The sequence below is a fragment of the Diceros bicornis genome, chromosome 5 (assembly GCF_020826845.1).
Source record: "Diceros bicornis minor isolate mBicDic1 chromosome 5, mDicBic1.mat.cur, whole genome shotgun sequence".
Classification (NCBI taxonomy): Eukaryota; Metazoa; Chordata; class Mammalia; order Perissodactyla; family Rhinocerotidae; genus Diceros; species Diceros bicornis.
Genome location: NC_080744.1, coordinates 25501861 through 25529261, shown reverse-complemented (window position 1 = coordinate 25529261; position 27401 = coordinate 25501861). Strand labels below are relative to the sequence as shown.

The 27401-nt window shown below is 36.6% G+C and overlaps 1 protein-coding gene and 1 long non-coding RNA gene across 2 annotated transcripts in view; one reads left to right on the top strand and one right to left on the bottom strand.

The window, feature by feature from the left end:
- Window positions 1–27401, top strand: part of LOC131405801 (M1-specific T cell receptor alpha chain-like) — a 584807-nt gene that overhangs the window by 194556 nt on the left and 362850 nt on the right. The window lies entirely within an intron of this gene.
- On the bottom strand, window positions 665–23686 carry LOC131405806 (uncharacterized). The gene is made up of 3 exons (XR_009220026.1): window positions 23422–23686; window positions 11480–11547; window positions 665–699 (listed from the first exon to the last, which is right to left on the bottom strand). It is a non-coding gene; the product is annotated as an uncharacterized LOC131405806 (long non-coding RNA).

The following is a 27401-nucleotide window of genomic DNA, read 5'->3' as shown; positions in this document are numbered from 1 at the left end:
TCTACACCCAACAATTAGATAACAAATTATTTTCAATTACTCATGAGACATGTAGAAAATTTAATCTTGCACTTGGCTAAAAAGGAATTAAAACCAAAGAACCAATATCATAAAAAAGGAAATCTCTGGACAGAATCTAATAGAAATACAAAGAAACCACAAAAACATAACCAAACTCCCCATAAATTTGGATATTTTAAAACACACTATTAAATAATTCATAGATTTAAGAAAATATTATGATAGAACAAATATTTTAATTCAATGGCCATGAAAACACCACTGATCAAACTTGTGGGATACAACAAAACAATACCTAATAGGGAATTTTTACCCTTATTGTATGTATTAGAAAAGAAGAAAGTTCAAAAGTCAACCAACTTAAGGTAGAAAAGGGGAAATAAATAAATCCCAAAGAAAATAATAAATATAAAATTTAATGAAAAGTACAGCAAAAACAAAAAAATGATTGAAATGACTAATAATGTTGATAAACTTTGGGCCAAACTGATAAAAGAGAAAGCAGATGGTAAAATAAATGTTAGAAATGAAAATATATATATATATGATTAAAGATACAGTAGATTTATAAGAGCACAGCAATAGAAATAATTCATGCCAATAAATTGAAAACTTAGATAAAATAGTTTATTTCCTGGGGGAAAAAACTTACACGAGGAAAAAGAAATCTGAATAGACCTATCAGAAATAAAAAAGTGAGTCAGTTACTAAATGTTTACACACACACATACCCAAAACCAGACCCAGTTTTATGAAAATATATTTTAAAAGATGATTAGCATCATATAAAAATTATTTTAGAAGTAAAAAAACGAAAAACCTAGGAAGTTAGGAAACTCATTCTACGATGCTATTACAAATTTGATTTTTTAAAAAAAAAACCAGTTAAGACAGCTTAAGAAAGGGAAATTTCATCATGAAAATAACCGAAAAAATACAAATTAAAAATATTGATGAATATAAACCCGTAATGAATATTTAACATAAAATAATATGAGTAATTAGAGTTTATCTTAGAAATGTGTGGAAGGCTTAACCTTAGAAAAATATTTTGATGTAATTCCAACATTAGCAGATTAAAGGAGAAAAATGACCAGAAAAAGAAGACAATATTTTTAAATTAATATTTTATTATGGACATTTTCAAATTTGCACAAAAGAAGAAAGAATAATGTCATAAATATGTACTCATAACCTGAATTCAACAACTACCGGTCATCACTCCGTGACAAATCTTTTCATCCATACTCCTCCTCTCTCACCCTCATCCAGCTGAATTATTTTAAAACAAACCCTAAACATTAGTCATTTTATCCATAAATAATTCAAAATACATCTCTAGGATAAGGTCATATTTTCAACATAACCAGAAGTACATGACCACACCTAAAATACGTCGCAGTATTATTTGTTTGTTCGTCAAAGAATAACATCTTGATAATACCAATTCTTTGAAATTTGTGCAAAATTGCTTTATGGCCCAATATTTGGTTAATTTTTTTATCACTTATGTGTGCTCGAGAAGAAATATTCTCTCATTTTTTGGTGCAGAGTTCTATATATGTCAATTAAATCAAATTTGTCTGGATCTTCTACATATTAAGTAATATTTTGTCTCCTTGGTCTGTAAATAATTGATAGACATATGTTGAAATCTCACTACAAGAGTCAGTTTTTCAATTTCTCTCTATAATTCTATCAATTTGTGCTTTATGTATTTAATGTTATTAAATGCATGGATGTTCAGAATCATTACACCATACTGGAATTAATTAAGCCTTTTATTATGGTTTAAAGACCTTCTCAACCTTTAAAAGTGCTTCTTGTCTTAAAGTCTTTTTTTTTTTTTCAGGTATTAACACAGTTTCTTAAGTTTATTTTGGTTAGTATTTTCCTGACACATTTTTACTTTCAAACTTTCCTGGCTCTCATGTTTAAGTGGTCTCTTTAAAAAAGCATGATTGGATTTTGGCTTTGTATCAAACTTAACAATCTCTGCTTTTTAATTGGTGAGTTAGTTGCATTTACTTTTTTCATAATTTTTCATAAACTGGCACTTGATTCCACCATCTTAATGTGTACTTTATATTTGTTTTCTTCTTTCTTTTCCTTTTGTGTGTGGGGGAAGGTGATTCAATGATGGAAAGCTTAACCTGGGTTTTTCTTTTTTTTTATTCCACATCCCCCTCTATTGGTTCGAAAGTTATATGCTCCTTTTAAAAATGATCCTTTAGTGTTTACCTTTGAAGTTTTACCAGGCGTACTTAAAATCTAAAGTTAATCTATAGCTGAACCCCCTTTTTGAAAAATTCAAAAAGTTTAAAATAATATGTTAGGTCAAACTTTACCAGCTTACATGCTATAATTGGTTAATATTTTATTTAATGATTTTAAAAGAAAAAGATACTATTAATATTGCTTTATACTGCCAATATTTATTTAGATTACCCTTATGTTACCAACTCCTTTAATCACTATCCCCTCTTGCATCTTGCATCTTGCTTCTGAGATCATTTTGCTCCTTTCTGAGGTACCTCCTTTAGAATTGAAAGTCTGTGGGGGATAAACTTATGCAGTGTTAATTTCAATCTCATTCTTGAAAGATAGTTTACTTACGATGTTAGATTAATAGCTACTGCGTGTCAGCATTTTGAAGATATTTTCCAGTATATCATGGCTTCCATTGGTGATTTTGAGAAGTCTGCTTTCAATGTTATTGCCATTCCTTTCTCAACAACCTATTTTTTTCCTTTCTGACTGTTTTTCCTTCTCTTTGACTTGGCAGTATTTCTAAAACTTGACTGTTTATACAAAGACACTGAGTTGCTACTTAAAATAGATATACTCTCAAATCTCTCTCCTAGAGATTCTATGCTATAATGAGTTCACAATAATTCACATCTATCTTTCAGTTCACTAATTATCTCTTCAACTCTATTTAATCTGCTGTTTGGCCCATCCACTGAATTACTACATCCAACAATTATATTATTTCACTTACAAAAGTTATACTTGGTTCTTTATCAAATTTACAAGGCCAATTTTTATAGTCTTGGTTCTTTGCTTGTTGATTTCCTGTATTATTTTTTAAAATACTGCATATATAGACATTTTATATTTAATAATTTCCATATTTGAAGATATTGGGAGTATTAATCTTTTGTTTATTTTCTGCTGACTCTCATATGTGGTGATTGATTTCTTGTGTGATTAATAATTTTTTATCATGAACTCATGTTGAATCTAAACTATAATTATTTTAAGTGCCTAAATTGGTGGTGTTCTTCTCAAGAGAAGATTTCCATTTGCTTCCACCAGAGCCCAAGTGGTGCTCTTTAGTCCCATTTAAGAATCACGATATTAATTTAGGAAGTTCAGGTTAAGCTTTCCATCACAGTTTAGACTCTTGATCTCAGTACTGATTTTCTCTGAAAACAATCGCAACTTTCAGGTATGATTTCTACTTACCCCTCCCTGCCCTGGTTTCAGCTCATTGTTCTTTTTGCTTCAGTTTTTATTTGGTTTTGTCTGCTGATGTGTTTGTTCCATGGATAATTCATTCATACACACACACACACAAACATGCATATATGTTGTAATTCATCTGAAATCCAGTTGTATTTCAGTGAGAAAACACTTCAGAGTAACTAGTCTGCTGTTCTGACAGAAGTGGAAGTTTTTGTTCTTTCTTTTATCTGCCCATATATGGTCTGTAGCACCCAGTACAGGAACTTGCACTAGGTAAGTGCTCAATATGTTTTTCAATGAAGTGAATTGAAATATAGGTGTCAATAGGAACAAGACATAGGAAACATGTATCTTGCAACACATACTATAGAAAAGTTATTTATTGAGGAAGAGGCAGAAATGAAAGCTTCAAATTCTAAGTCAAGTCAATATGACACTGAGGTAAATATTCAACAATCTTGAGATTATGCTTATCAGAGTAGAAGCATTTATGTTACTTACTATTGAGTCATTTGGAATACCCTGATATTCAAACTGTTGCTGACAATTTCAAGTCTGAGAATGTTATAAAAATATATGATTAGAATTTATGTCTGAAAACAATGGTGGTGCAGTGATCTGAGTCTTATTTCTTAAATGATAATTGAATGAGAAACAGCAGGAGTGGATGGCTTTAGGGCATCCTAAAGTTAATACTTATGAAGGTAAGCACTGTGGAAGATTCAGTTGAGTTTGGTCATTATCGTCCTCTAGGGTCTGGTAGTATCTCTAATTCACTAAATCCAGAGGATAGTCAAGGCACCACCAAAAGACAAGAAAGTACTAAAAATACATGAGGATTTATGGAGAGAAAAAATCATCTTCAAGGAATTCAACTTCAGACAGAAGTTTTAATTACTGCTGTCTAATGTGCAACCAAAGGCTTACCCAAATAAGAAGATGTGGTATACGTGAATACGACGGAATACTACTCAGCCATAAAAAAGACAAAAGCATGCCATTTGCAACAATGTGGATGGATCCTGAGGGTACTATGCTAAGTGAAATAAGTCAGATGGAGAAAGACAAAGAAAGGTGTTTACTAACACAAATGTGCCAGCAGAGGATCAACTCATCAAGAACCATGAAGAACTACAGTACCATAGTAGAACAGAAATAAAATGATAACTGTCCAGAAACCAAATTTGAAGTCACAGAAGATTGTGATGTAACTGACAGAGAATTCAAAATAGCTGCCATGAAGAAACTCAATGAGTTACAAGACAATTCAGACAGTCAGTTCAATGAGCTCAAGAATAAAACTAATAAACAGAGGAATACTTCACCAAAGAGAGTGAAATTCTAAAAAACAAAGAGAGAAATTCTGGAGATGACAATCACAATTAATGAGATGAAAAACAAAGTAGAAAGCATTGAAAATAGAGTGTGCCATATGGAAGAGAGAATTAGTGAACTTGAAGATAGAAATCCAGAAATGATTCAGTTGGAAGAAAAGGGAGAACTAAGATTTTTAAAAAATGAAATTCTATGAGAAATATCCAGCTCAATTAGGAAAAGCAACATAATGAAAAGCAGCATAAGGATAATGGGTATCCAAGAAGGAGAAGAGAGGGAGAAAGGAGCAGAGAGCTTATTTAAAGAAATAACCACTGAGAACTTCACAAACCTGAGGAAGGAACTGGATGTACAAGTACACAAAGCTAATAGAACTCCTAATTATCTCAACACAAAAGTCCTTCTCCAAAGCACATTATATTAAAACTATCAAAAGTCAATGACAAAGAAAGAATATAAAGGGTGGCCAGAGAAAAGAAAATAACTTACAAATGAACCCCCATCAGGCTATTACTGGATTTCCCAGCAGAAACTCTACAGGCTAGGAGAGAATGGAATGATATATTCAAAGTGTTGAAAGACAAAACCTATCAGCAAAGAATACTCCACCCAGCAAAGTTATCCTTCACATATGAAGGAGAAATAAAGGCCTTCCCAGACAAACAAAAGCTGAGGCAGTTCATTGCCACTAGACCTGCCTTATGAGGAATATCGAAAGGAGCCCTCCTACCTGAAATAAACAGGCAAAGGTTTACAAAGCTTTGAGTAATGTGATAAATAGACAGACAGAATTGGAAAATTCCAACTCTATATCAGAATAGGTTAGTAAACACTTGATTATAACATAAAGGCTAAAGAGAAAGAAAGCATCAAAAATTACTATAATCACTTCAATTTGGTAACAAACTCACAACACAAAAAAGGATAATTTGTAACAATGAAACATAGAAGGAGAAGAGGAAAAGGATGGAATCTGCATAGGCTAATGGAGATAAGAGGCTATCAGCAGAACATGGACTATCTCATCTATGAGATCTTTTATACAAACCTCATGGTAACCACAAAACAAAAAAACAGCAGAGTCACAAAACGTAAAGAGGAAACTGAGAAAAACATCACATAAAATCACCAAAATGAAATGGCAGACAGAAATACAAGGAAAAAGAAACAATGGAAATACAGAATAACCAGAAAACAAAAGATGCAATGGCAATATTAAGCCCTAATATATCTACAATCACTCTAAATATAAGTGCATCAAATTCACCAATCAAAAGACACAGAGTGGGGGCCGGCCCGGTGGTGCAAGTGGTTAAGTGCGCGCGCTCCGCTGCGGCGGCCCGGGGTTCGCTGGTTCGGATCCCGGGTGCGCACCGACGCACTGCTTGGCAAGCCATGCTGTGGCGGCTTCCCATATAAAGTGGAGGAAGATGGGCACAGATGTTAGCCCAGGGCCGTCTTTCTCAGCAAAAAAAGAGGAGGATTGGCGGATGTTAGCACAGGGCTGATCTCCTCACAAAAAAAAAAAAAAAAAAAAGACACAGAGTGGCTGGATGGATTTAAAAACAAGACCCAAAAAAACCCTGCCTCCAGGAGACCCATCTCAGCTCTCAAGATAAACAGAGGTTCAAAGTGAAGGGATGGAAGATGACACTCCAAGCAAATGGCAACCAAAAGAAAGTGAGAGTAGACATATGTATATCAGACAAAACAGACTTCAAGACAAAAAAGATAAGAAGAGACAAAGATGGACATTATATAAGGATAAAGGGGACATTCTATCATGGACATAACATTTATTAGTATATATGCCCTAACATAGGAGTATCAAAGTATATAAAGCAATTATTAACAGACCTAAAGAGAGGAATTGACAGCAATACAATAATAGTAGGGGACTTTAACACCCTGCTTACATCAACGGATATGTCATCCAGAAAGAAAGTCAATAAGAAAACAGTGGCCTTAAATGAAAACACTAGACCAGATTGACTTAATAGAAATGTGTAAAGAACATTCCATCCAAAAGCAGCAGAATACACATTCTTCTCAAGTGCACATGGAAGATTATCAAAGATAGACCGTATGTTGGGAAACAAAACAAGCCTCAATAAATTTAGGAAGATTGAAATCATATCAAGCATCTTTTCTCACCACGAGGGTGTGAAACTAGAAATCGGCTACAGGAAGAAAGCTAGAAAGTCCCAAATATGTGGAGACTAAACAACATGCTACTGAACAACTATCGGATCAATGAAGAAATCAAAGGAGAAATCCAAAAATACCTAGAGACAAACGAAAATGAAAACACAACATACCAAAACTTATGGGATGCAGCAAAAGTGGTACTAAGAGGGAAGTAAATAGCAGTAAAGGTCTACCTCAAGAAACAAGAAAAATCTCAAAGAAACATTTTAACACTATACCAAAAAGTACTAGACAAGGAAGAGTAAACAAAGCTCAAAGTCAGTAGAAGGAAGGAAATAATAAAAATCAAAGTAGATATAAATAGAATAGAGACCAAAAAGGACAATAGAAAGGATGAATGAAACTACGAGCTGGTTCTTTGAAAAGATAAACAAACGACAAACCATTAACTAGACTCACTAAGAAAAAAAAAGAGAGAAGTCTCAAAAATAAAATCAGAAATGAGAGAGGAAAAATTACCAAAACCAGACAAGGACAACAATAAAAAACGAAAATGACAGGCCAATATTACTGATGAACATAGATGCAAAAATCCTCAACAAAATAATATCAAATCAAATACAACAATGCATTAAAAGGATCACACAGCAGGATCAAGTGGTATTTATTCCAGGGATGCAAGGATGGTTCAACATTTGCAAATCAATCAACATGATAAACCACATTAACAAAATGAAAAATAAAAATCACATGATCATCTCAATAGATGCAGAGAAAACATTTGACAAAATTCAGCATTTTATAATAAAAAATTCCAATAAAATAAGTATAGAAGGAAACTACCATAACATAATAAAGGTCGTATATGACAAACCCACAGCTAACACCATACTCAATGGTGAAAAATTGAAAACTATCCCCCTAAGAACAGGAACAAAACAAAGTTTCCCACTCTCACCAGTCTTATTCAATGAAGTATTGGAAGTCCTAGCCAGAGCACTCAGGCAAGAAAAGAAATAAAAATTATCCAAATTAGGATGGAAGAAGTAAAACTGTCACTATTTGCAGATGACATGATTCTATATATAGAAAACCTTAAAGAATCCACCAAAAACTATTAGAAATAATTTACAGATATGGTAAAGTTTCAGGGTACAAAATCAACATACGAAAATCTATTGCATTTCTATACAGTAACAAGGAACTAGCAGAAAGAGAAATCAAAAATACAATCCCATTTACAATCGCAACAAAAAAAATAAAATACCTAGAAATAAATTTAACCAATGAGCTGAAAGACCTATACACTGAAAACTATAAGATATTATGAAAGAAATTGAAAAAGACATAAAGAAATGGAAAGATATTCCATGCTCATGGATTGGAAGAATAAACATAGTTAAAATGTCCATATTACCTAAAGCAATCTACAGCTTTAATGCAATCCCAATCACAATCCCGGTGACATTCTTCATGGAAATAGAACAAAGAATCCTAAAATTTATATGAAACAACGAAAGATCCTGAATAGCTAAAGCAATCTTAAGAAAAAAGAACAAAGCTGGAGGTATCACACTCTCTGATTTCAAAATATACTACAAAGCTATATTAATCAAAACAGTAGAAAAACAAACACACAGATCAATGGAACAGAGTTGAGAGCCCAGAAATAAACCTATGTGCTTATGGACAGTTAATTTTCAACAAAGATGCCAAGAACGTACAATGGAGAAAGGAAAGTCTCTTCAATAAATGGTGCTGAGAAAACTGGACAGCCACATGCAAAAGAATGAAAGTAGATCACCGTCTTAGACAATACACAACAATTAACTCAAAATGAATTAAAGACTTGAATGTAAGACCTGAAACCATAAAATCCTAGAAGAAAACATAGGCAGGATGCCTTAGACATCAGTCTTAGCAGTATCTTTTTGAATATCACATCTCCTCAGGCAAGGGAACCAAAAGAAAAAAAAATAAATGAGACACATAAAACTAAAATTTTTGGCACAGCAAAGGAAACCATCAACAATACAAAAAGACAACCTAACAACTGAGAAAAGATATTTGCAAACCATATGTCTGATAAAGGGTTAACATCCAAGATATATAAAGAACTCATAGAGCTCAACAACAAAAAATGAACAACCCAATCAAAAAATGGGCAGAGGATATAAACAGACACTTTTCCAAGGAAGATATACAGATGGCCAACAGGGACATGAAAAGAAGTCCAACATCACCTATTATTATGGAATTGCACATCAAAACCACAATGAGATATCTCTGTCTGACACTCGTCAGAGTGGCTATTAAAAAGACAAGAAAGAACAAGTGTTGGAGAGGATGTGGAGAAAAGGGAAACCTCATACACAGCCAATGGGAATGCAAACTGGTGCAGCCACTATGGAAAACAATATGGAGATTACTCAAAAAATTAAAAATAGAAACACCATATGACCCAGCTCTTCCACTTCTGGGTATTTATCCAAAGACTATGAAAATACTAACTTAAAAAGATATGTGCACCCCTATGTTCATTGCAGCAACATTCGCAATAGCCAAGACTTGGAAGCAACCTAAGTGTCCATCAGTGGATGAATGGATAAAGATGTGGTATACATAAATATGATGGAATACTACTCAGCCATAAAAAGACAAAAGCATGCCATTTGCAACAACGTGGATGGATCTTGAGGGTATTATTCTAGGTGAAATAAGTCAGATGGAGAAAGACAATTACTGTATGACTTCACTGATACATGGAAAATAAACACATAGATACAGAGAACAGACTGGTGGTTACCAGAGGGAAAGGGGGTGGGGGAAGGGCGAAAGGGGTAAAGGGGTACGTGTGTACAGTGACGGATGGAAACTAGACTTTTGGTGGTGAACACGATGCAGTCTATACAGAATCGAAATACAATGATGTATACCTGAAATTTATATAATGTTGTAAACCAATGTGACCTCAGTAAAGTAAAAAATTTTTAAAAAGAAATTTAAAAAGAATTAAAAGAACCCCAAACTATCACAACTAGTAATGTTGTGCTAAGATTCCTGGCCTCGGTCACTATTCATTAAAAAAAAAGAATAGAAGGAAGATCTCTAAATCTAATAAAAATTATCAACTAAAACCTCACAATAAGGATGATACTCAGCAGAGAAACTAGAAACTATGTATTCAGCAATCAGCAAATGATTAAATAATTGTATATCTAAACTGCAGAATACTATCCAGCCATTAAAGAAAAAATGAAGTAGATCTGCAAGTAACAAGGTAGAAATACATTTAAGACAGACTGTTTAAGTGAAAAAAAAGTTACAGAATAATATAATATTTCATTTTCTTTAAAACTCATAACTAAATACAAACATTTATTCTCCCTTCATCTGAAAACCTAGCTGTTTTATCTTTTTTTGCTCACATCCAGCCCATTATGGGTGGGTCATGGTAGGTCACCTTGCCCAATAGGGATTGCAAATATTTCATCTTTCCCAGAACTGTAGAAAATAGACTCCAGATTTCCTGTTGATAAAGCATAAAGTTCCTGTTTGAATGAAGCACAGAGGCTCTTCTAGGAGAAACAAATAAATAAAAAAGAAGATAATGATACTTTTGATGTGGAGGAATAAAGGGGATTTTTAAGGGAAACCAGGGGACGCTGAAAAGTCATATAGTAGGTGGACATGCAGTGCCAAGGCCCTCGATGCAAGAAGGGATTAAGAATGGGCAAGTGGCAAGAGGCGGCAGCTGCGAAGGACACAGTTTAAGCCCAAGAGCCAGGTTAGATCATGGCCTCCACCACCCACTAGCTTTGTCTCCAGGTGAGTCTCCAGAAGGTTGACTGCCCATAAGGCCTATTCCAGGTAAATTTCCAGACTTCATGCTGGTGACCACTCCTCTCTCTCTGCAACAAGAGCCCTTTCAGCCCTCAGCCCAGCTTGAATACATCACCTTGCAGTGCCTTTAGAACAACTCAAGGCCAAATGGATGTCTTGTGCACTTAGCAAGATGGTTAGGAATTTCTATAGCAACCACACACCTGGGCAGACAGGCAGCGTGGACACCTGAATCGAGTACATTAGAATATCATAAGCTGGGACAGTTGTGAGAAGAGTCCACGGTGTTTCTAAATGTTGGGCGAACGGTCCATCTAGCCACCCCCCTCACCACTGCTAAAAGTTTACAATGCTTTAGAAAAACTATGTTTAGAAAATGAGAAAAGAAACTAACTTTATTTTTGAACTAATATTTAATATATTTTATTAACAAAAAAGAAAAAATAAGAGTTCTGGATGGAGATGTGTTAGAGGTAGGGGTTAGGATTGTGGGTGATTTGTATTTTCTTCTTGGTGCTTCCCTGTATTTTTCAAATGTTCTGCAATGTCTATATATTTTTTTATAATCAGAAAAAAATTTATTTTCAAAGAATAAGTAGAAATTGAGCTTTTTTAGCTTAAAAGAGGAGAGACTCACATCACAATTTAATGTAGGAATGCTTACCCCAAAACATGTGAACAAGTACACCTCAGTAATGTACTAATGTGTCCCAAGTGTTGAGTTGTCACAGTCTGGAAAGAAAATGAATTTACTTCAGGAATTTAAAGAAAATAGAAGTCTATATAATAGATGAATGGAATGAGCAATGGATCGCTGGCTGTAAAACAATAATCGGATTTATTTAGTAGGAGGGGAGGGTCTCAGTGGGTTTAGAAATGAGGTTATTGGGGTGATATCTTGGTATTTGTTTCGACCAAGTCATGATGAAACAAGAAAGAAAACTCTTCAACATATGCATTTCACTAAGATGTACCCTGTGAATTATCAGAGACCCCCCTGTTTATCAGAAATATTGCTTTCTAAATATATGTTCCAGGATAATGAGATCAATAGTGAACCTTCAAAAGAGCTCTTGCAAAGACGCTTTGCCTCTCTCCCCACCGTTTCCTCAGTTCCAGCTCTGCACATGGTGCTTCAGTCCTTCACCTCACAGTGTAGGTTCCTACTTGAACTAACAGTATTTTCCAACCTCCCAGTATACTGTTCCTCGCTGCCTTCTTTGAGCCATAGAACCACTGACTATTACAGCCCTGGGCAGCTTTGGATAATCTGTCCTTCAATGGTGAGACACTTTTGGAAAAATCCGTCATCACTGGTAAAACATGTGGATACAAGTCATCAGCTATTCTGCACCAGCTCACAAGATGGCAGTGCTCTATTTTGAATGACTCCCATGGGTGACTGAGTGCACTAGGTATGTTCCTCAAAAGTTGTATATAAACTAGACTTTTGTCTTATCATCCTCCCCCACCCCTAATCCTCAAGATTTTACAGGGCCAAAAGTGAAAAACAAAAATCACAGTTCTAACTCTTGTTATTCACTGTAAAAATCATCCTATTCTCAGCAGTTTACAGTCTACATGCCCTAAAATTTTCCTGTACACAAAACCTGATAGAGATTTCATCTCCAATGTATTAAGTACACAGTTAGACATGAGTGTCTCCCTTATGGTTGTTCTAAACTATGGCAAAATTTTAACATTTATTAAATTTGTGTAGTGGGTAATGGAAGTCTATTATATTATCTGCTTTTCAATCTTTTTAAAATATTTCATAATTTTAGATGTTTCTTTCATGCATGGTGGGGAGGGGGTCTTGCAGAGGGTTCTCCCTAAGAGGAAACAACCTGGTGCTCACAGCAGCTGAAGCCCATGCCTTGTGAGACTTCCCACATACAGGCTGGACGCAATGTGTGTCTATGACAACTGAGACATGGCTTTACCTGGCCAAGCTCACTCTCACTGTTGGCTACAACTCAAGGATAAAATGGATCCTTTTCTCCCTTAGCAGATGGCTGTGCAAATAGTCATGAGTTTTGACCTATCAATCCCACTGCATTTTTCCTAAGAGAAAATCCTCTAAGAGAAAACAACAACAAGAAAAATGAAACTTGAAGTGTTGTATCCAAAATTGTAAAACAACTTTTTTTTTTTATTGGTTTATAACATTGTAAAAATTTCAGGTGTACATCATTGTACTTCTATTTCTGCATGGACTACATCATGTTCACCACCAAAATACTAATTACAACCCATCACCAAAACAACTTAAATATTTAGTCATAGAATTGAGCCACCAAATTGTTAGAGTATTTTTTTTAAAAAAATACCCTAAAATATAGAGATTATAAAGTAATATAAAAAGTGTTTATAGCATAGTATTACGTTAGAGAAACAGAATGCCATCTCCCTGTTCCTCTAGTGTTCTCAGTGTAACTCCCACTAAATCGACTATGTTGTTTTCTTTCAGCTTCTCTCTAGACAATTATGCTTCTTATTCAACAGGGTTTTTAAGACTTTCCTCACCACCTTCCTCTTTTGGTCCTTGTCTGACATACCTGGGTCCAGAATATCCCATACTGCTTCACAATATTACTTGAAAATCTTCAGGAGATATGCTCAAAAAATAAATAAAAGTACATATTTTTTTTTAACTCCCAAAGCCCTGAGCTTATATCTCAAAACACATGTGTCTGGCACCTTGATGGAAAGGCATCTCTCATGCCCCAAACCTCCTTTGAAGAGTCTGAGCACTTTTCCTTGCGCTAGTTGAGAACTGCACAAGGGGAGCATTTACAAATCCCAATACTGCCCAGTCCAGGTGGATAAGGAGCCAAAAGCTGAGATGCCATAAAGAGATCTTGACCAAGACTCGCAAGTGAGTGACTACACCAAAAGGAAAGCCTCCTAAGACCCATTCCCAGCCATCCTGCACTTAGCAGGTATTTAATAAATGGTACTCAGGATCAGTTAGTTTTATTACAGGAACTACCTTGCACCTAATGGGCTCTTTCCACAAATGCCATTCCAAGCATTGATGCCCCTTAAAACACAGGTCTCCAGGACCAGCAGATCCTCCCACTCACAGCTGGTCAGACCAAACGTGCCCCTCTCACCTTTCTGGACTCAAAGAAGCTATTTATTTTAGACTGTAATCTCTTCTTCTCCTTTTTCTTTTCTTTTTTTTTTTTCTTTACTTCGATGGGTCTATGCTTTCAAAGGAAAATTTTGGTGGAAGATCTTTTTGTTTGTTTGCTTGTTTATCTGTTTGTTTTTCCAAGAAGAGCCTTGAGACACAAAGAGCCTGTTAAGTCCTCCCACAGCTGGTCCAATCCGGCTCAAGCATATGAGGAGCTTACAGTTGAGACACCACAGACTTAGCTGTCCTGGAGAAGGTGACGCAGCTGGAATCGGGCCAGTTTCTTTTTCCGTCTTTCCTGTTCCTACTATAAGAAGAACCAAACAGAATTTACATCTCCAAAGAGTAACCTCTCATCAAAACAAAAACTCTAATTCTAATTCTAAGACTAATATTCGTGTGTTGTAAAAGAAAAAAACAAATTAAAGGAACATCTAAGACCTTGACTTACAGAAATTACCACTGTTAATTGCCTAGCATTTACACTTTCCATTTCACCTGTGTCTGTGAACATGAAAAAACAAGTCTAGAGAGATGTGGGGAATTCACGTTATTTCAAAGAACAAGTGTTTCTCAAAGTCACTGCAAAGGGAGGTACTTCTGTTCCTTCAAAAACGTCTCTTTATGTAGTTAAATTGAGCTCCTCCCATTTCTGACCTGTGAGTCATGGTAAGAATCTTCCAGAAATCCCCTCCCAGTGACTTGATTATGAGACAGTATCAGTAAGCATCCACTGAATAACAGAAGTTCATCAATGAGGAATCCAGAAGAAACGATGAATATCAAGGTTGTCTTCACTTCACTTCTGGCACTGGTCCTTCCAGGTAACTGAGTCCCGTCCTGCACCCCGAGCTGCCCTCCTGGATGAGGCAGCTAGAATGACACTTGGCTGACGTGTGTTTTATGTTGCAGGGCCTGGGAGAGCAAAGTGGATCAGACCCCGGGAGACAGAACTGTCTGGAACAGAGGGGAAGACTGTGAACCTCCTTTGTAATTATGGTACTTCATCTATGGCCTCTGTTGATCTCTACTGGTATCGACAGTATCCAAACCAGGCGCTGGAATATATTCTCCACAGAGGGTGGGGATACTCTGGAAAAGGAGACGCCAGTTTTGCCAAAGGAAAGTTTTATTCAAAGACGACAGCAAATGCAACAGATCTGTACATCAGAAATCTGGAACCTGCAGACACTGCCCTGTATTACTGTGCGCTGAGAGGCACAAAGAGACCACCTCATAGGGCAGCTGTACAAGAACACCAGTGCACCGGAGGAAGGAGAATGTGGCACATGTAACCACAACGATTTTTTTTTTTTTTTTGCAGGATACATCATGGTAATTAGGAGATATTGGATCAGGAAAATTCTGCTCTAACTAAATAATAGCTATTTAATTGTAGGCAAATAGCTTAAGCTTTTGGAATTGCCATTTCCTGAAATTAGAGATAATAACTCTACTTTGTAAGAAGCTAGGAGACATGGCTTTAACACTTGGGTTAAGTGTCTAACAGGTCCTAGATGCTCAGCAAATGGTAGATATCTTTTTCCCCTCTTTCAATAGCTACTTTGGCCTCAGAGGACCTTTCTATCAATAACTGAGTATCTGTTTTACACCACATTGGCAAAAAAAAAAAAAAAGGAATTAAAACCCTAAACACACACACCCAGGACCCAGAGAAGGCTTCTTTGCCCAGGAACCCCTGGTCACTATGCTAGGCATTGAAGTGCATGCTGAGCAAATCCCACCATAGGGGACAAAGGGGCCCTGAGGCGCTCGTTCCTGAGCTCACGGCCCTGGGCTGTTGGGCATTTCTCACCATGTGAACAGGAACAGGGGCTAGTTCCTCATAAGACTAAAGGGATGAGGAAGAGGTTTGGCATTAGGTGGTGGGTGAGGAGAGAGAAACTGTTTGGATGACTATTACCATGCTCCTGTGTCAGCTCTTACCTCTCCAGGTGGAGATGAGAGGCCAAGTGAGGTGGGTGGAATCCTTGGACTGACTGCTTGAGCCAGAGGACACCCGCCACCTACTGCAATGATTCAAGACACACTAAGTGACTGCTACCATTCAATCAGGATCTGTGCAGAGCCAAGCATCTTTGTCTGCACTGGTGTTGGATGGAATGTAAAAGAGGAAGGTTTAGAGCCTTATTCAATACAAAGTCTGCAGAGCAGCACACCTTATGGCTTCCAGGCTGGAAACCTCGGCTCCTGCATTCACGGTGAAGCCTGCACCAGCCTCACTGCCTGCTGAGTAACTGCACCAGCCATTGAGAGGGGCTTGGAAATAAGACAGAAAGTCAGATTTTTAATAATGTTTTCTTTTACAAAAAGAAATCTGGGTGAAATAAAACTTGAAAAATCCTGTGGTTAGAAAATAATTTTCAAAGATCTGCTTAAAGTTAATTTTTTTTAAAAATTGAACTATGGGAGACTGTCGTTCATGAAGGCATAAAATAATTAAAAAAGAGTAATATGTAGCCTCCCTTAGCTTCAGTTTGTGGGAAATTATTATTTTCTTACCCTTTTGGTAGCAATACAATACATTGGCACAATCCTTTACATAGTGAACTACTTGGAAAGGGATTTTAAGATTCATTAAACAGTTCATACCTTTGGTTCATTTCTCAGAATTTATGTTAAGAACTAAGTTTAAATAGATAAAAAACTTCTAGGTGAGAAAATACACTAGTAAAAAATTTTCAGCTATTTAGAGGAATTTGGCTGAATGCTCTACAACCATTTAATGAACTAATTAGTAAAACTATAACAACGTGGAAATGCTCTTGACATACAGTTAAATAAAATATAAACTACACATTTGTAACCATGCTATAATTATGCTAATATCAAATGATTGAAACACATAGATAAAACTGGAAGGTTTGATGCAAAAATGAAAACAGGAATTTATTTAAGGTACTGTATTTCTCAACATTTTAATTTTTACTTTTTACTTTTTAATTTTTATTTGTACTGCAATAATTATAGACTCATTTCTACAATAAGTTAAATTTTCAAAAGACTTCTAGCTTCAAAATAGTGTTAAATAACTGAGGACTCTTCTCAATTCCACCTCAGTGCCCTGGGCTCTTCCTCCTCTCCTGGACAGGGGGGCACCAGCTTTCTGATTCATTGCACCCCTAACTCCTCTTCCTTAGCTCTTCTCCCAGACCCACTGACAGAGCCTCTACTGGTATGTTCTTTGTGACTCAATCTCATCTTTTCTATGAGCAGATAAGAAAGAGCTACCTTCAGCTCTTTTCTCTTTTCTCTGTAGTAGACCCAATCAGTGGAAGATTAAACTGATTGTACTAAAAATTCAGAAATCTCCATTCATATCTCGTGGGAAACCACTTCCGGCTTCAAAGAAGGAAGATTAGATAAACTTATATCCTCACATTGAGTTTTGTCTTACAGTTGTTTAAAGACACTTACGCATATATTTAAGTTAATTTAATTTATACATGCAACAGATGAACACCTTGTCATTTTTAAATGTTGGAACATTACAGATAAAGCTTAAGTCCTCTCTGCCCATGCCTTGATCTGGTCTCTTTTCCCAGAGGTAAATGCTGCTTTGAGTTTGTAACATATGTTTAGGCCCTTTATAATAATTAATATGGACACATATATATGCATGTATTCATGGAAAATATATACTATTATTTTGTTGCATCTTTACATAAATGTTAACACACTGTTTTACTCAGCAACTTCCTTTTATTTTACTCAACAAAATGGATTTGAGGATTAGCCACATTGATAGATAAAGATCATCTTATTCTCCTTCAATTCATGGAAAGTAAATCATTGTATCAATATTCTATATTTTATTTAATAATACTAATAGCAATAATACTATTTCTCTATAAGGTAGAGAACCAAGGCTCAGAAAAATTAACTTACCAACATCACACAAGTAGTAAGTGGCAGAATAGAGCACAAATCAAGTCTTCTGACTTTAATTAGAAGGTTCTTCTAACTTCAGTCTATGCTTTTCTTGTTTCTCATTTCTGACATGCTTAGTGACCAAGAGGAAGGTTTTCTTCACAGAAGCCTAATCTCCCAAGAAAATCTGAATATATGGATTCTTATACAAATTACCTCTCATTTGGCCTTGTCCTTATGGTTATTGGGCAAAATGGACAGCAAAAACCCTTCTCCCTCATATTTGAAATCTTTCCAATAATGCAACACTATGGTTGATGTTGCCAATTTTTCCTTCACTCTTTTCTCTTCAACCAAAGAAACCTATCTCTATTCCTGCTGAGAGCAGGAAGATTATGAGCTTCTGAACTGGCAGAGCATGTCAGGTTCTTGTAGCAAAAAGATAAAATGCAAGAGAAAGACAGCAGAGCTAAGAGAAGGTGCAGAAGCCTCTGTTACCACCTTTTATTGAAGCAATTTTCCCTGAATTTCCTGTAAGATTAATGAATCTGTCTAGGTTCTAAACCAACTTGCCTGAACCTATCCCTCACCGTAAAGTACTGCCACATGGCAGGGGGCCCTGGCAGCTAGAGGCTGTGGAGTGGTCCAAGTGTGGGCTTGGAGAGGAGGAAGAGTTTGCGCCTGAGGCTGATGCCTCCTTCAGGAAGCTGCAGGTAGAGGGCTCTGTAGCCCCTGAAGAAACCACTAACACACTATCATGAGAAAGCAAGCATTTGGATATCTGCCAACACCAAGATGGCCAAACAGAGATAGGAAGCAACAGAAAGGAACAGGAACCTCTCCTCCACAACATGGGGTTGTTCACGAAGAGAAAAGACAGTCTAAACAGTCAAGGAGACAAGGCTACTCAGCCCAGGAGAGAGACAAAGGAGGGTTCTGTATTCCCTCCCACCTCTCTGCTCAACCTCTGAGGGGTGAAGAGGAACCAAGTGTGAAATAACAGTACTCGTCACTGGAGCCACTGGAGCCACTGGAGCCTTCCTGCTGGGAGGGGGTGGAGGGCAGAGCCTTGACTCTAAAATGACAATTAAGGTTCAAAATGAATATGAATGAATGAATAGTTGGAACAAAACTGCTTTAATAACTAAAAGCAAAAGAAACGAATACCTGTTTCCCCGTGGAGATGAGAGGTTTGATAAAGCAGAGCATTAGCAAATACTGAGAAAAATTAAAACCATTTCATGTTTCCATCAAACCAGGAATATTTGGTTCTCTTCTGGATTTTACTGTGTTCCACTTACTAGCTTAATCCTGTACCTATACCACATTGTTTTGTTTAGAGTAGGTTCCTACGTTATAAAAAAGAAAATCCAATCTTAACATTCGTTTTCAAAATGTAGTTGACAATTCCAAGATATTTGTTCTCATTTATTCATTTTGCCTGGTTCAAACAAATGGGATTCTAATAGGAATCACATTGGAAAGTTTGACATTTTAGGACATTATATTTTCCTACACAGGAATGTCATAAGCCTGTCCATTTATTCAGATCTTATTTTAGTCCTTTAAAGTAAGTTTTCTTTGTTTGTTTCCTGAAAATTTGGGAAAAGTGAATAAATAGAGAGCTGATGTCTGGTCCTGTGTCTGTTTCTCTCTCTAAACAGGGAAAAGAACCAAAAGAAGTGGAGCAGAGGCCCCAGTCCACGGGTGCCCAGGAGGGAGAGGTTATTTTTAACTGCAGTTACACACCCATTGGTTTTTACATCCCAGACACAGTACTAGGAAAGACCTTGTCCTTGTAGTTTTCATTATTTCAGAGATCAAGCAGAAGGCAAGAGTAAGAGCCTCAGTCATCAAGAAGAATATGGCTCTCTGCCGGTCAGAGACTCAGCCACCAACTACTGCCCTATAATCATGGAGACCCTTGACACCTTCAGTCCATACACAACCCACAAGAGAGTCTGCCCACTTCCGCTTCTAATCAGCACAAAATGATGTTTATCATAATTCATTTCCGAGGCTTCTCTGTTTCCTCCTCTCTACGCCCTTTGTTATGCAATATAAAAATATTTTAGGCATAATGCTTACACACAAAGGGCTTACTATCTAACAGACATGAGAATATCTCTCTCACTAGATTTACACTTTATGAAGACATCAATTTTTTCTTACCAGTAAGCACTCACTGAACGGTGGTGGAATGAATGAAAGATTGGTTATATTTACACCCATGTGTAAAGGCAAATTTATGGCCAATGGTTAGAATTTATACAAAGACAAATTTCAGCTCACTATAAGGAAGAACTAGCAATTAGAGGTTTTTCAAACACAACAGACTGCTTTGAGATGTAAAATATTCCTCATTATGGGAAACAGTCAAAGAAAAATGGAATGTCCGTTTTCTAGTCACGTTTCAGAAAGGATTACAAAATCATACGATTTTGCACAAAACTAAGAATTTTAAGTTTTGAATGAGGGAAAATGCTATAAAAGAAATGAATAATCAAAGAGCTTGTAAAATTCACCACAGATAAAAAATCACTCCCAGATTCATGGACGTTGGATTTTGAATTTGTACTTAAGCAGGTGTGGGATTTTAAAAGAGAGCAATGGTAAGAGAAGACATTCCAGGCAGAATAAACTTACTAAGGACAAAGGTCAAGAAAGAATAAGCAACAAGGGTTTTGGAAATTAAAAGTTTTTAAATGTGAATGAAAGGGACAATTTTTATTGGGTAGTACTGTGAGGTAATATGGAATGTCAGCTTAAGGCAATATTTAGTACAAGAGGACTGCACACAGCCCAGAATTGGATTTCTTTCCAGATAAAGGGAAAACATGTAATTAGATTATCCATCTTTACATATAAACAACATTAAGGAATATCCTGAAATTGTTTTTCAGAATGAGCTATTAATCTAAATTTAAACTGTTAAATAATGTAAAAAATGTACTTTCATAAGCACATTTCTACATGTATCAAACTCCTGGATTTCCATAATAACTGATTTCATGAATGAATAAATTTCTTTTTCCCTGAGCAATTCAACCACCAACTAATAGCCCATATTGCAGGAAAGAAAAATCTAAACACTTTCCCAAATGGGTAGCAAGTTTACGATCACTTTCCAGCATGAGTTTTGTTGGGGGGCAGGAGGAGACCAATAGCTTCTCTGCATTCATTAACCTTATAAAGGACAAACTTTTAAATCAAATAATACAGACCAAACAAATAAAACATAGCTACCTTCTGCTTTGCTTTGCACTTTGTTTTCTTCCTTGTCTGGCTGCAAAAACCCTTGCATGATTTTTACTGAAAATAACTGAATTCATGTGAGATTTTACCCTCCTCAAAACCTGTACTGGCATGGCTTAGATAAGTTCCCATCTACTTCCCTGCTCTTCAGGGCAATGAGTTGTCATAAGGATAAGCCAGGCAGACAGTCTTAGGCATTAGGGCTAATTTCTAATTTAGCCCCCTGTGTCTTTCTTTTATTATCACAAACATGTTGGTGTCTAATTTGGTTTACTCTTAGAAAAGCACAGTTTGGTGTACATAAAACAGAATGGTTCTTCCGGCAGCAATGTGCTAAATTTTTAGGGATCTTCTAGCTCCATTTTTCTATTAATTTGTGCAGGATTTGAGAATCAAGTAAGCAGACAAAAAGTAGACATCAACACTACAGTGAAACTGAAACGATTTTTCTGCCTTTTGATGATTTAGTCTTATTTCTACCTCATTCAGAAAGAGAAAAGCACTCTTTAAAATTAAAAACTGAAGCAGACGGGGCCGGCCCCGTGGCTTAGCGGTTAAGTGCACGCACTCCGCTGCTGTCGGCCAGGGTTCGGATCCTGGGCGCACACCGACGCACCACTTCTCCGGCCATGCTGAGGCCGCATCCCACATACAGCAACTAGAAGGATGTGCAGCTATGAGATACAACTATCTACTGGGGCTTTTGGGGAAAAAAGTAAATAAATAAAATTAAAAAAAGAAAAGAAAAGAAACTGAAACAGTGAGGAAGAGAAATCTGTTTTAACCAATAAAGACTTTCTGTGACATTATTCAGTGATGGATGAAGTGAGAAATGTGGAAACTTCCAGTCAAAGTTTGTACCTTATATTTTCGTCAAATATCTATGATCTATCCTGGAAAAGCATCCAACAGAGTTAGAAAAATCGCACTCGCCATTGTTCCTGTCAAACAAAGAATTTCTTGGTACAGAATGTTGGGTAATGCTGTAGACTCATTTAGGGTTTTGAATGGTGGAAGAGACCAGGAACAATTTGGGAGAAAGGGAGGAGAAACAAGAATGAACCATGGACAGAGATTTGTTCAAAAGGGCACATTCAAGCTTTGCTTTAATCTATTATTAAAATTGAAATTTGAAAGAGTTACTTGAAAATGTTTACACATCTCAAACCTAGAAACCATTGTGGAAAAGAGGGTAAGCACAAAGATGCAAACAATAAATGAGCATATGTGCTTTGCAGACAGATTCAAGTAGACATCTGTGGTTTTTCATGTTTTTTCTGCTGTGTGGAGCTGCCATATTATTGTGAGTTGTGCAAGCTATTCACTGTACAACTTTAAGGAGCGTCATTCACATCTTAGTCTACGGGACAGAGAAAGACAACGCTGAGATATGAAGAGAGACAGATTTCTGAGAGCATTGTCTGAGCCTATTTGCAGCCTGGAGCTGCAAATGTCAAAATACTGTCTTTGAGAAACAGGCCAGCTTGAGCTGAGATTCTGTCATTTACAACCAATACAGCCATAATTAATACAGTCAAAGGTGAGGGGAGATTTTCCGGTTTGTACTACTTTATGAGCTGAATTTAGGATGCATAGAAGTATTTTCTAGTCAAAATAACTAGAATTATGTAAAGGCAGATAACAAAATGTAGATTTTATGAATTTCTGATTGGAAAAATACTAAAAACATCTACAACTCTGCCTCATAGACAAGAACTCATTATTTTTACCTGTTTCTATCTTTTTTACATCTTTGCCTATTGTTACATCATATTGTAGGAACAATTTTATGTTCTTTTATCAACAACCTCATTTTTGTCATTAAAAACATTGCATTTATAATTTGAATTGATTATCTACAATTCTACACCATAGATATTCCACTCTTAAATTTATAATTCCTGGTTTGGGATATTTTGACTATGTATTTCCATATTTTAATCATTTTAAACAGCATTGTGGTAAGCATCTTAAGTATAAATTTGAATTTTAATTTCTCATCATTTCATTAGAACAGCATCCTAGAATTAGAATTAGTGGTTCAGTGGGTAAAAACACTTTACAGTCTTTTTGTTCCTTGTCTCTTTTAATAACAAAACTCTTTTAAAAAGTTTTCTAAATTCATTATCTCTACTCCCTAGCCCCTTTCTTACTTGAACCCACTCCAGTCAGATTTTCATCCCTACCATTTCATTGAAATCACTTGCTAAGGTCACCAATGAGTTTCATATCAACAAATCCAGTGATCCATTACCATTCCTTGTCTTACTGAATCTCTCAGAATAATGTGACATTACGGCTACTCTCTCCTTGAAACCCACCTTCTCAAGAATTCTGGGACTCCACATTCTCCTGGTTTGCCTTCTACTTCACAAACCACTCATGCTCAGTCTCCTTTTCTAGATCTGCCTCCTCTTGCTGACCTCTACATGTCGTGTTGTCTCAGGGTTCAGTTCTCAAACATATTCTCCATCCACATTCATTCTCTTCAAATGATCTTGAAGGGGTCAGGACATGGCACCCCAAAATACGCCACTTAGGCATATTGATTATTTGAGCTGAAGGCACTTGAAAAACAGCAGGTGCAAGGACACTCTGAACCCCCACTGCTTATTCTTCCTGAAAGCAGGAAATGAAACTCTCAGATGAAAGAGGCTCTCCCTCTACCAGAAAAGAAACATTCTTACCACCAGAGATGGGAGTTGAGGCTGAAAGAAGTCTGTGCAAACAGTCCTTGTTAAAGTAACTCTTACCTTCCTTTAATCTACCCACACGTTTTAGCTACTTTTTCACAACTGCTACTCTGTTCAACCTAATATATAAGCACTTAGGCCCACTCCCTTCTTTGAGTCTTCATTTTCCCATGAGGGCTCCCATGTACCTGTAAAAACTATTAAGTAAAATCTGTATGCTTTTCTCCTGTTAATCTGTTTTACATCAGCTTAATTTTCAGGCCCAGATGGAGACTCTAAGAGGAAAGAAGTAAAGCTTTACCTCCGCTACACCCTAGATGGAATCTAGGAATATGGCTTTAATCACAATTTATACATTGATGACTCATAAATTTACTTCTCCATTCCAGCCCTCTGCATTGAAAGCCAGGCTCATATATATTATGATCTATGTAACATCTACACTGGATGTCTAGTTGGCATCTAATATTTAATATGTTCAAAACCAAATGCCTGATTCCCTCCCACAGGTTCTTCCCTCACTCTTCTCCATCTCAAAAAAAAAAAAAAAAAAAACAAAGGCAATATAATTCACTTAGTTACTAAAACCAAAAATCTTGGAGTCTTCTTTAACTCTTCTCTTTCTCCTATATTCCACATTGTCCAACAGACAGGTCACATAAGATTTATTTTCTGTCAGAAAAAGTCTGACTTCAATTTTCAGTTCAGATAATGATGTTACATGATGGGTTCCAGCAACAACCAATTCATTTCTGAATTCAAATTCTAACACAATAAATGGATGGATAGGTAGATAGGTAGGTAGGTAGGTACGTAGGCAGGTATGTAGGTAGGTAGGTAGGTAGATAGATAGATAGATAGATAGATAGATAGATAGATAGATAGACAGATAGATCAATTAAATGCAATAGCAAATCAATAATTAGGCCCAACTGTACACGGAAATTTACTGTATGATAAAGACCGCCTGGTCTTAATTTGCACTTAGGAATTTTCCTTCCTTTATCTTCCTTTTTACCTTTACGCAATAGAAAATGTGCTCTTTTCTTCCACATTTTCTTTTAACTGATTTTTGTTTTTGTATATGAATGATATGAATGCTGTTTTTAAATTGTTTATATTACAATCTGTCTTTTGGTATTCTCTTTTCTTCTCTTTTAGGGTTTCTGATATATAATTACTTCATCTGAAGATATGCAGATGATATTTTACCTCTTTCTTTCCAATTCTTATGCTTCCAATTGTTTGTCTCTGGGCTGACTGCCATTATCTAGTAGCTCCCATACAATGTGAAATAGTGGTAAAGGTGGTAGACATCTTTGTCTTTCCCTTAACATTAATAGGAAAGCTTCTAGCACTTCCCCATAAGTAGGTGCTAGTTTTGGACTGCAGCATATGCATTTTTTATGTTAAGGAACTGGTTATTAATTCCTATTCTTTCAGTGTTTTTAACACGAATGTGTGTTGTATTTTGTTACATGCCTTTTCTGCCTCAATGGGGATGATCAGGTGATTTTTCTTCTTAACTCTTATGCCAGTTATTAAGCTTCTCACTCTTAACTGCAGAGACTTGGCTCCTGTACTTTGTTTCTATTGTAGTAAGTGCTGATGCCCATTGTGCACTGCCCCCTAGAGTTAGTTAACTTTATGTGTGTTTATCTAGTCTCTCCAACTGTATAATCAGCATATTCTATTTTGTACATTTTATTAAACATCCTCACAGGGTCAAGTTGAATGAACTTTGGGTACAGACACTCAACATTTATTGTTGACCTGCCACAACCCCTGTCTATCACTGCCCATTGAAATCATTAGTCACCTTTAACTAGATACATTCCTGCTGGTACTTACCTGGAATGTTGAAATCACCATACCTGAAACAAGAAAGAAGAAAATTCCAAGAGAAACTCATGTAAATGTTACTTCTTCCAAACAACTGGAACAACTCCTTCTTTTCTTCCCAGACTAAAATTCCCTTCTTTGGGAACATTCTTGATAAGTGTCCTCATTAGTAGAGAGAAAATCTTAAGAAGACACCTAGAAATTTTGCTAGCATTTCTGTGGTTCCAGACTTGATGTGATTTGACAGTGCTCTGGCTGGGGAAAAAAAACTATCACGTTCCCAGGAAAGCATACCAGTTTACAAATAGCCAGATTCTCCAGTGACCACCCCATGTGCCTATTGCTTTCTTCCGGAGCAGAAATGAGAAGAGAGGGGAAGGCAGAATACAGTTCACCTCAGACCCTGCACTCCAGGAGGGAACTAACTCCAAACTGAGGTACAGTTACACCGTGCTTCAGGAAAAATGCTAGAAGAAGCAGTTTCCCTATTTACATAATTTCATGCATGAAGAAGAATGGAAGACTAATATCCACAATTAACATCGAAGAATATCACAGCTCTTTATTTATCACAGACTCTCAGCCACTTACCCCAGGCCCACAATTAGAAATGAAGGAAGGGAAGGATGGGGATAGGTTTGCCAGGGCCAGGGCTCTATCCAGGGAACGTATCTCAGAAAATGTGGTTGAGCAAGAGGTTCCGAGAATCCGCAGGGTGAGGACTGGTTGCAAAGAATAGAATAGAACTTTCTTCCTTAACCTCTCCTCTTCTTGAGTCCCTAAACCTTGCTGTAAATATAGGAGATCATAAAACAGGGTTTCAGATAAATAATATGTAAAATATGACAAATTACCTGAGTTTGCACAGGTGCCCAGATCTAAATATAAGAAACACTTTGATTTTTGCAAAAACACTAACATTTTCAGAGTTAGCCAGACACCAGGTCACTTTCTCATATCTGAGAACATGTTAAAAGAAAGGATATTACATTTATCTCCTTTATATTTTTAGAGAGAATTTGGAAAAGGTCTAACTCTTTTAACTGATTTAAAACTGTTCAGATTGAGAGATCTAACAAAGCCATGGTAGACCCTAACCAAGTGAGGGAAACAATGAGGTCTTCTCTCAACCTTTTATTCATACCTCTCAGAATGTAGTACAGAGTGGAACAGGCAAAGAACCTCCACGGATTAAGGGCGAGGAGAGGGAGGAAGGGAGGCCCAGGAACTAAGTCTCTTCAGACAGTCATCACTGGAGAACATGTTGACACTATGTTTTGTTTTCTTTCTCTTTGGTTTGCCTTTTGCCTCTCTGTATGCTCTATCTCCCTTTAATTTAACATAATGAATCGCTTTGTATTAAGAGGGAAATGCAAAAAAATTTTAAGTTCAGCCACATGGGGGCAGTGCTTCCACTAACAGAAGTGACGGGCTGCAAACGAGAACTACGTGAACGGAGCAGCAGGAAAGAGCACGTTCAATGATGGTGTTTACTGTGACAAGTGAGAGTTTGATTAGTTGTGAAAGCAGACTGAAGATCACTAGGGCTTCCAAACCAAAGGAAGCAGAAGATCTGGAACAGTGAACTAGGCCCACCGAACATGGTCAGTTCCAGGCCTGCAAACTGAGTCCTCAGAGACTCCAGGAAGAACAAGAATCGGGGGTCTCCTGCGGGCTTCACTGATGCTCCCGTGTGTGCAGCTAGCCTGTGAGTGAGGGGGAGGGGAAGGGCCAGCGAGGCAAACGGGGCAACTCAGGTGATTAAT